The sequence below is a fragment of the Euprymna scolopes genome, chromosome 35, assembly GCF_053919585.1.
Source record: "Euprymna scolopes isolate OS-2025 chromosome 35, ASM5391958v1, whole genome shotgun sequence".
In the NCBI taxonomy this organism is placed as follows: Eukaryota; Metazoa; Mollusca; class Cephalopoda; order Sepiida; family Sepiolidae; genus Euprymna; species Euprymna scolopes.
In genome coordinates, this window is record NC_136516.1 from 86,144,467 (window position 1) to 86,155,415 (window position 10,949).

The 10,949-nt window shown below is 35.8% G+C and overlaps 1 long non-coding RNA gene across 1 annotated transcript in view; it reads left to right on the top strand.

Annotated features, from left to right (window-relative positions):
* The window catches only part of LOC145259970 (uncharacterized), a 148,616-nt gene extending 139,361 nt beyond the window's left edge, over positions 1–9,255 (top strand). The window contains exon 4 of the long non-coding RNA XR_013864241.1: positions 8,265–9,255. This is a non-coding gene — a long non-coding RNA (uncharacterized LOC145259970). The remainder of the gene's footprint in view (positions 1–8,264) is intronic.
* The last annotated feature ends 1,694 nt before the right edge of the window (positions 9,256–10,949 follow it).

Sequence of the window (10,949 nt, forward strand, 5' to 3'; positions counted from 1 at the left end):
CAATATGGTTTCCGTTCTGCTAGATCTACAGCAGATGTGCTTACAGTTATATCTCATAGGATTAGAAAATCTCTCGACGGAGGCAATCTTTCTAGGGCAATTGCTCTTGACATATCTAAGGCCTTTGATAGGGTATGGCATAAAGGTTTACTTCATAAGATCTCTAGCTATGGTATAGCTGGAAATGTCTTCTCAATTAATAAATCATTTCTTTCTGATAGGTTCATAAGAGTAGTAGTTGAGGGGCAAAAATCAGAAATCACAGTATTAATGCCGGTGTCCCTCAGGGGTCCATCCTGGGCCCAACTCTTTTCCTGATCTACATTAATGATCTTCCAAATCACATCCTTACATCATTTGTAGACATTTATGCTGACGACACTACCATTTATGGTAGCACATCTAAGACAGTAAACGACCAAGTTCTCTCCAATTCTCTCTCCTCTGATCTTGAGCACGTAGTACAATGGGGAAAGGAGTGGCTGGTTACTTTTAATGCATCTAAAACCAAGCTTCTCTCTTTACATCATCAACATTCTGATCCACATCTGGTATCAATTGAAATGAATGGCTCTCGTCTTCAGGAGGCCTCAAGTTTTGACAAGATTCTGGGCTTGACCATTACTCCTGATCTTAAATGGAACACGTACATCAAATCTGTTGCCAAGGCCGCTGGAAAAATGGTGGGATCTTTCTATCGATCCGGTAAATATCTCACTGCTGATGCTATTCTCTATCTATATAAGAGCCAGGTACGTCCAAGGATGGAATACTGTTGCCACATCTGGGCAGGAGCTGCTAGAATGCTGACGAGATTAACTCAGGTCCATTGATGATAGTTGGGATAGAGCGCACGCTTCTGTTCAGGATTCTGTTTGCAATTTGCCAAAACTGGTGGGAGCCAAGCCGCTGCTCAGCTACTTTGGACTTGACGAACTGAGCACACAACTCTCTTGCGTTCTTTATTACTTTCTTACAATGGTTGCTGGCAGTCCTGAAAGCGGCTTTAGTTTTCATACATCTATTACGTTGGAAGCATTGGAAAAAGTGATTTCTGTACGCAATAGCAGCAGCACATTCTGGAGAAAACCATGGCTAGCTGTTAGATTTTTGCTGGAACTTTTTCGAGGGTATGAAATTGTCTATACCTACAATTAACCATTCTGTCAGGTCTGATACTATAGACGACACATCCTTTTTAAACATGGAACGTAGAGGAAGATCCGATATAAATGTACGGAATCTATCCCAGTCAGCCATAGTGTATCGATATACTGTACGATGGAGAGATGTGTATATATATGTGCATATATATATATATATATATATATATATATATATATATATATATATATATATGTATGTATGTATATATTCACACTGAGGAAGATCGATTATGTGCTTTTGAAGGAAACATTCTTGTTTTTGGGGTTTTTTCAAAAGACTTTTTGTATTCCTACACGTCAACACACAGAAAATAAATACAGAAAAGATATAAAAATTCATATATTTTCATAGTGATTTTTTATTCATATATACAGTGATGATCATATTTATTGGCACGGTAAAATAAAAGTTAAATTTTGTCTAATAAATTTTAAAAAAGGGATTAAATTAAAGAAAATAACAAAGTATATTATGTATTTTTAACTGGCCTTTCCGATGCAGCAATCGGATTTTAGAAAAAATAAATAACAAAGGAACAACAAACATAATTGCAAAAAACCCTTGTTCAAAATTATTGGCACGGCTTTGTTTTTCTTTTAGTATCAGTATAATATCAATCAATTTCCGGTTTACGTGCTTTCTGAACTTTTTTATAGCCATATTATGCTTGTTTAACGCTAATTCAGTGAATAATTTTTTTCAGATAATTTTTAGATAGCTATTTATTTAAACTATTATAAGTGACTAAATTATAATTTTCAATCGCCATGGTTAAAACTAAGGAACACAGCGAAGACGTCAGGAAGCTTGTTGTAGCATGCCATACCAATGGGGAGGGCTATGATAAGATTTCAAAGAAGCTAAACCTTCCCAAATTCACTGTTAGAGCCATAATAAACAAGTTCAAATCGCAAGGCCACGTTATGAGTTTAGAGGGTAGAGGGAGAAAAAGGATTCTTTCCCCAAGAGATGAACGGAAAATTGTTCGACAAGTAAAACAAAACCCAAGGATCTCTGTTGGGGAGATTGTTGATGAACAGAGCACCTCTGGAGTGAATGTATCTCGACATACAGTTGGTAGAGTTTTGAAGAGAGCTGGTTTAAAAGCATGTCGTCCGAGAAAGACTCCCTTATTGAAGCCTATGCACCTGAAAGCAAGGCTAGCCATTGCAAAACGTCATATTGATAAAGATGTTGCATTCTGGAAACGTGTTCTATGGACTGACGAAACGAAAATAGAGTTATTTGGCCACAATAAAGTGTTTTATATTTACAGAAAATCTGGCGAAGCTTTCCTGCCTAAGAACACCATACCCACAGTGAAGCACGGTGGAGGCAGTTTGATGTTTTGGGGATCCTTTGCTGCCTCTGGACCAGGGCGACTTGTTAAGGTCACAGGTAGCATAAAAAAGGAATATTATGTTAAAATATTGGATGAAAACCTGAAAGACTCTGCTAAAGAGCTCTCACTTGGTCGTCGTTGGTGGTTCATGCAAGATAATGACCCAAAGCATTCGGCTAAACTGACTAAGAAATGGCTTGAGGACAATCATATTAATGTTTTGGAGTGGCCATCACAAAGCCCAGACCTTAATCCAATTGAAAATTTATGGAGAACATTAAAATTGAGGGTAATGCAAAGGAAGCCTAAGAATCTTATTCAATTGGAGGATTATTGTCAGGAAGAGTGGGCTAAAATTACTACTGAAGAGTGCAACAACTTGGTTGTAAACTATGAAAAGCGACTGAGGAAGGTAATCAAGGCCAAAGGCTATACAATTGATTATTAAATAAATCGTGCCAATAATTTTGAACAAGGGTTTTTTGCAATTATGTTTGTTGTTCCTTTGTTATTTATTTTTTCTAAAATCCGATTGCTGCATCGGAAAGGCCAGTTAAAAATACATAATATACTTTGTTATTTTCTTTAATTTAATCCCTTTTTTAAAATTTATTAGACAAAATTTAACTTTTATTTTACCGTGCCAATAAATATGATCATCACTGTATATATATATATATATATATATATATATATATATATATATATATATATATATATATATATATATATATATATATATATATAAACAAAACAACATATAATTGGAAATACTTACGCATCTTTTGGCCCGGATTTTCATGACGTTGGTTCTAGCTCAACCAGCAGTTGACGAGATCCGCCCAAACAAGTCGAGCGAAATAAAAAACGCGGAGAAACATAATTAACGACATTTATTTATCGCACATGAAATGAAAAAACAAAAAACAAAAAAAAAAACAAAAAAAAAACAACAAAAAAAAACAAGTAGGTATAACGCGGAATATTCAGTGTAGCTTAATCGCCATATACATTTTATAACTTACTATATATATATATATATATATATATATATATATATATATATATATATATATATATATATATATACTAGCATTTTAGCCCGGCGTTGCTCGGGTGTTTGGAGGTGTGTGTTGTGCAAAAACAAAAACTAAAAAGTGGTAGTAGGAAGGCAGGCTCGATCCCGTACCGGAAAAGAAGGAAAAAAACGGGACAAAACCTGACGTCTTTGCTGTTACAACCACCGCCAAACCGGAAGTGTTGTAGGTTATAATTAGGGCTCGACAATAGAAAGAAGAGGATGACTTTCGAAAATATTGGCGGAAAAAGCGACCCCTCCTGTAGAAAAGTGCCCAGTTGAAGGTGAAGATATTAATGTTTTTAGCCAATTTTTAGATATTTTCCGTCTGAAAAGTCGAACTTCAAAACGATATTGATCTAATAAAAATCAGTCGCCTCTGTCGAAAGTTTTAGGTAGACATGCAAACATACATACATACATACATAGATTTATATATTGATAACTAAAATTTTCGACCCAAACCGATTAAAAAGCTTGCCCGATCTCTGACTACCATTTATGTAAAATTTCAAATGTTTAGACTTGAAATTGTCTGAGTAATTTGGTAGAAACTGAAGCGGCCAATTTTTTTTTAAATTTGACCCCTATTATGACCCCTTAACATTTATTGCTTTGGACTCACATCAAGTTATTAAGTTAGATCAATGTTCAAGGAACCTATATCCAAAATCTCAAGTGTTTAGAGCCAAAATTAGCGGAGGAGTTCGATACAGTTCTCAAAGATCAAATCGTTGAACTTTGACCCCTTAACAGCCAAATTTCTGGCCGAAAACCGATTAGAAAGATTTTCCAAAATTTCAATACCCTGTATATCAAATTTCGAGTAGACGGAAAATTGACAGAGTTATTGTGTAGGGAAACGTATACAAACAGATAGACACACCCAGACAGACACTTTCACTTATATATATATATATATATATATATATATATATATATATATATATATATATATATATATATATATATATATTACATTTTCACGCCAAACAAGGCACATTGCAACTTTGGTGTAGGGGGCTACTATCAGGGGCAACAACTACTGGGGTACTATCTAGGGATTTTGGCAGCAAGATGTTGGTTCACGTTGCACTTAAACTTCTGCACGTCAGTACAGTTGGGGAAGCAGGGACCTGGAATGGAATTCCAAAGTCTAGTGGTTCTGGGGAAGAAACTACTGGAGTAGAAAGATCTTTTACATCTAGGGATCTCTACAGTGTGGGGGTGGGATTTTGCAGCCTGTCGGGTCTGTCGAGGGTGTTCACGTCGTGGGGGCACAAGTGCTTGCAGTTCGTCAGAGCATTCACCATTAAAATACTTGTAGATAAGGCAGAGGGATGCAACGTTTCGTCGATGGGACAGAGGCTGAAGCTTAGATGCCAGTTCAGGGCCTATCAGATTTGCGACTCTAGGTAACCTTCATCTAACATTTCAAGTGTTTGGACCCAAAATTGGCGGAGGAGTTTGATACAGTGTGCAAAGCTGAACTCTTTCAACTTTGACCTCTTGTCAGCCAAATTTTCGCCCAAAAGCTAGTTAAAAACTTGCTGCATGCCTGAATACCCTTTATGTAAAATTTCAAATGTTTAAACCCAAAATTGGCTGAAGAGTTTGCTAGAGACCGCAAGCGTCACATCTTTTGAACTTTTACCCTCCTTGTAGCCAAATTTTCGACCAAAATTAAAAAGCTTGCCCTATATCTGAATACACTTCATGTAAAATTTCAAATGTTTAGACCAAAAATTGGCTGAGAGGTCCAATTTTTTTAACTTTGACCCCAATTTTGACCCCGTAACATTTATTGTTTTGGGCTCAAATCAAGTTAAAAAGTTTGATCCATGTCCAAGTAACCTACATTATAAGTGTTTAGACCCAAAATTGGCGGAAAAATGTGGTAAAATTTTCGAAGGACAAATCGTTCAACTTTGACCCCTTGACAGCCAAATTTCTAGCCGAAAACCGATTAAAAAGATTTTCCTAAATCTCAATACGACTTATGTCAAATCTTGAATCTGTAGACTGAAAATTGACAGAGTAATTTGGTAGGGAAATGTACACACACAGACAATTTCACTAATATAGACACATAGATCTATTATATATAAAAATAGAATTCTGTAAAAAGTTGTTATTTGATCAGCCCTCAGCTTGTTTCAGCGATTCTCGTCAGCTGCCGGTCGAGCCGGAGCCAATATCACGGATATCCGGGCCAAAAGATACATAAGTACCTAATTGCGTTATATTTCTATTGATAACATTTTACCGGCGTCCATGTTTTCTTTTGTTTTGTTTCATTGTTATTTATTATGTTTTTTTGTTTTTTGTTTTTCTGTTCTAATCTGTCATTTTTCAGTCACTATATTTCTCCGTCACTCAGGTCGAAAATAACCTTTAAAGACAACCAAATAAAAAAAAATAAAAAACAAAAAGGTGCATTTTAAAAACAACAAAGAAACAAACAATGAAGCAAGCTTATCTAATCGGTATTCATAAACATGTATTTAATAAATAAATAAACAAATACTTCTGTTTATAATAACGCAGCAATTTCTCGTAGTTCTTTTGTTGTTTATTTTCTTCTCTCTTTTAACCTTTATTTGTTTGCCTAACATCCTGGTTAGAAAAACAAAACACGTATTATTATTTTGAGCAAGATTATCCATACGGATATATATATATATATATATATATATATATATATATATATATATATATATATATATATATATATATATATATATATATATATATATATATATATATATATATATATATATATATATATATATATATATATATATATATATATATATATATATATATATATATATATATATATATATATATATATATATATATATATATATATATATATATATATATATATATATATATATATATATATATATATATATATATATATATATACCTAATTACGTTATATTTCGTTATATATATATATTATATATATATAATTACGTTATATTACGTTATATATATATATATATATATATATATATATATATATATATATATATATATATATATATATATATATATATATATATATATATATATATATATATATATATCCGTATGGATAATCTTGCTCAAAATAATAATACGTGTTTTGTTTTTCTAACTATATATATATATATATATATATATATATATATATATATATATATATATATATATATATATATATATATATATATATATATAAAGATATATATATATATATATATATCTTTTGGGCGGTCGAGTTTCGAACCGGGCTTGAGGTAGTTTTTTTTTTTTTACAAAGGCGTCACCACATTATCAAGGCCCAGAGGCCACTCAAGGATAAGGGTTAAAGAGTGTACAATAGAAATTGGTCAATATAGTAATCATTAGTAATGAAAATTTGGTAAATTTAATAACTTATATGGAACGGCTCATCAAGAACTTATTTACTTTAGACTTGAACACAACCATATTGTAGTCAGCCGGAAAGCAGGAAAACGGAAGACAATTCCACAGGCGTGCAGTTCTAAGAAAGAAGCTTTGTTCATGGAATCTACGTTTAGGTTTAGGCACAGATAAAGAGTGGGGGAAATTATTGATAGTGTTTACAGCTAGACGAGTGTTTCTTGTGAAAGTTTGGCGAGGGGGGACCATAGATTGAAGCTCAGTTGAACACTTTCCATGAAAATAACGATACATCAGAGACAAACTCGCAACATCTCTTCTGTGAGATAGAGGTTGCAAGGAGGAGAAAAGGACATCTCCTACGAGGCTACGAAGTCTATTTTGAACTCTATCAAGGCAGGACAAGTCCTTTCTAGCAGCTCCTGCCCAGATGTGGCAACAGTATTCCATCCTTGGACGTACCTGGCTCTTATATAGGTAGAGAATAGCATCAGCAGTGAGATATCTACTGGATCGATAGAAAGATCCCACCATTTTTCCAGCGGCCTTGGCAACAGATTTGATATACGTGTTCCATTTAAGATCAGGAGTAATGGTCAAGCCCAGAAGCTTGTCAAAACTTGAGGCCTCCTGAAGACGAGAGCCATTCATTTCAATTGATGACAAATGTGAATTTGTCTAGCCGCACTGATGAGCTGTGATACAGCGAAACAGTACTGTACGTGGATGACTATAATTCTCCCTATCTTAGGTTGAGCATATTGGAGCTAAGAGATGAGAATGATGTCAAACCATCGTTAATTCACTATCCGCACAGCAGCAGCCGAATAGCGTAGTGGTGAGAAGCTTGACAGTACTGTACGTAGATGACTATATATATATATATATGTGTGTGTGTGTGTGTGTGTGTGTGTGTGTGTGTGTGTGTGTGTGTGTGTGTGTATACAGGAAGGTTATTATTTAAATTTTATTTGATTGTATTAGCTACGCTATTACTGTTAATTTTGTAATATTGGACTGCATGTGCTTTCGTCGTTAATTAGTGTCGTTTATTCTTAATGATAACATTCCTTTTGAAGTATTAAATATTTATCTAGGTCTATACAATAAAAAATGGTGCAACTATACTATAGGTTTTAACGAGAAAAGTGTCGCCCTAGAAAAGACATGATTCCATTTCTGTTTTATGAAAACCGGTTTTCTTTTTTTTTTTCTTTATTCATTTCTTTTATTTATTTATTTATTTTTATTTTTTTGTTGCAGACCATCTACCAGTACCATGGCCGGCTGTGTATAAATCCCAAGAGTGATAGGAGCCTTCTATCATGTCTGAAAGCAACAACTCATGCTCTCTACCGATCAAAGTTATGACAACTGGACCATTGCCAGCATGCTCAGAATGCATCGCTGGATTGCCACGAAAAACAGGAACGTGTCCAGAGTGATGAAAACAATGTCCGATCATGGTTATGGTCTTTGGTGTGGCATCAAGTGAGAGCCACATTATGCCACTTCACATCTTCGAAGTCGGCTTGTAAGTCAACATTAAAGTGTACCTGGATGTGCTGAAGAGCGTGTCGATCACTTGGTGTAATCAGGTGACCGTTGCCAGACCTGGGTGTGACAGCAGGACCCAGGCCTCGCTTCAGAAGAAGTGCTACAACTTTGTACCTTTCTTTCACTGCCCCCTCCTCCCTTGACCTGAACCTGCTAGACAAATACGCTTGGTCATACGTTGAGAATATCACCAACATGACCTCCCACAACACCAAAGCCATCCTGATCGCCGACATCCGCCGAGTATTGGCCAAGCTCCCGCCGGCGCTTGTGGAGAAGGCATGCTCCCAGTCCAGACCCGTATCGAGGCGGATATTGAGGCTGAAGTTACTTGAATTGATTTTTCAATAAAGGTTTTAAAATAAATATGTAGTGTTTTCCTTAGACTGACACTTTTATCGTGCCACCCTGTATAATAGCGAAAATCAGAAAACTAAAAATTCGATTTAAAAAAATGTATTTATTGACGTTTTGTGCTAATTTCAACTAAAATCAATGATATCTACTTAATTGTAAATGTAAGAAGTCAATAAACATTACCGCATTATTAAAAAAAAAACATGAGTTTTCAATCTTTATCGTAAAAAAAAACCGCTATATTTATTTGGGAACACATGACATAATGATAAGGTAAGTAACTAATATTTATAATTGTTAGCAGACCAATAGTTACACGCTATTTACTTCCTCTTGTAACTCTCCTGTGTTTCTTAGCCAAACATTTTTTTTGTTTGCATAGGAGTATCCCCTCATCAAAATCTGGAGGCCACTCGAGGATAAGGGTTAATGAGTGTAGAGTAGTCAATGGGACAATATCGTAGTAATCGTTAGTAGTGGAAATTTGGTAAATTGGATTACTTAAGGAGACACCTCATCAAGAATTTGTTTACGTTGGACTTGAAGACGACCATATTGTAGTCAGTTGGAAGGCAGGCAAACGGAAAACAGTTCCACACGCGTCTAGTTCTAAAAAAAACCTTGCTCATGGAATTTACGTTTATGTTTAGGCAGGGATAAAGAGTGGGGGAAATTATTGATAGTGTTACAAGTGTTTCTCGTGAAAGTTAAGCGAGGGGTGGGAGACCATAGATTAAAGCTCAGAAGAGCACTGGCTATGAAAATAACGATTAGGCAGAGACAGGCTCGCAATGTTTCTTCCGTGAGAAAAATGTTGTAGGGAAGAGAAAAGGGCCATCTCCTACTAGGCTACGAAGTCTGTTTTGGACTCTGTCAAGGCAGGATAAGTTTTCCTAGCAGCTCTTTCCCATATGTGGCAATAGTATTCCATCCTTAGACGTACTTGGATCCTATATAAGTAGAGAATTGCATCAGCAGTGAGGTATCTACTGGAGCAGTAGAAGGACCGCACCATTTTCTCGGCAACCTTGGCAACGGATTTGCTGTACGTGTTCCATTTTAGATCAGGAGTCTACGAATGATGTAAGGATGTGATTTGGAAGATCATTGGTGTAGATCAGAAAGAGAGTTGGACTCAGGATGGACTCCTGAAAGACCCCAGCATTAATACTATAAGCTTCTGATTTCTGCACATCAACCACTACTCTTTGATCTTCTCAAACGCCTCCTGGCATTCTGGCGTCCAGTCCCAGGTATTCTCTTTCTTCAGCAGTTCATTTAGTGGAGCGCGCAAATCATGCATATTCTTGATGAAGACTTGGTAGAAATTAGCCAGGCCTAGAAAGCTTTGTAGTGCTTGCACGTTATTGGGAGCAGGCATGTTCTTTATGGCTTCCGCCCTCTCAGGATCGGGGTGTCTACCATTTTCATCAATAATGTGACCTAAGTAACGTATCTCCTTCATCAGAAAGTCACATTTTGTTCCTTTTGCTTTCAAACAGAAACTTTGAATTCTTTCAAAAACTTCATGTATGTGTTTTCGGTGCTCATCTGTGGATTTACTGGCTACGACGATATCATCCAAGGAGGCGCAAGCGAAATTGAGGCAACCCATCATGGTGTCCATGACCTGCTAGAAAAATCGCAGGTGTGACCTTGACTCCGAAAGCTAACCTTTCAAACTTGTAGAGTTCCCTGTGTGTATTTATATAGAGGAGTTTTGAACATTCAGCCTCGACAGGGATCTGCAAATATGCGTCACTCAAATCCACCCCAGAAAATACCTTACCACCGTTTAATTTGTTGAATATCTCCTCTGGTGTGGGGAGTGGATAGTGGTAATCTTTGAGAGCTGCATTCAGACCCGTGAAAAATCTGCACATACCCGAATCTGGTTTGTTTTCTTGGTCACGGTAGGGGCTGCCCAATTACTGCTGCATACTTTCGATAGTATTCCGGCCTCTTCAAGCCGATCCAATTCCTTGTCGATTTTCTCTATTGTTGCAAATGGGACGTTTCGTTTCTTCTTGAAAA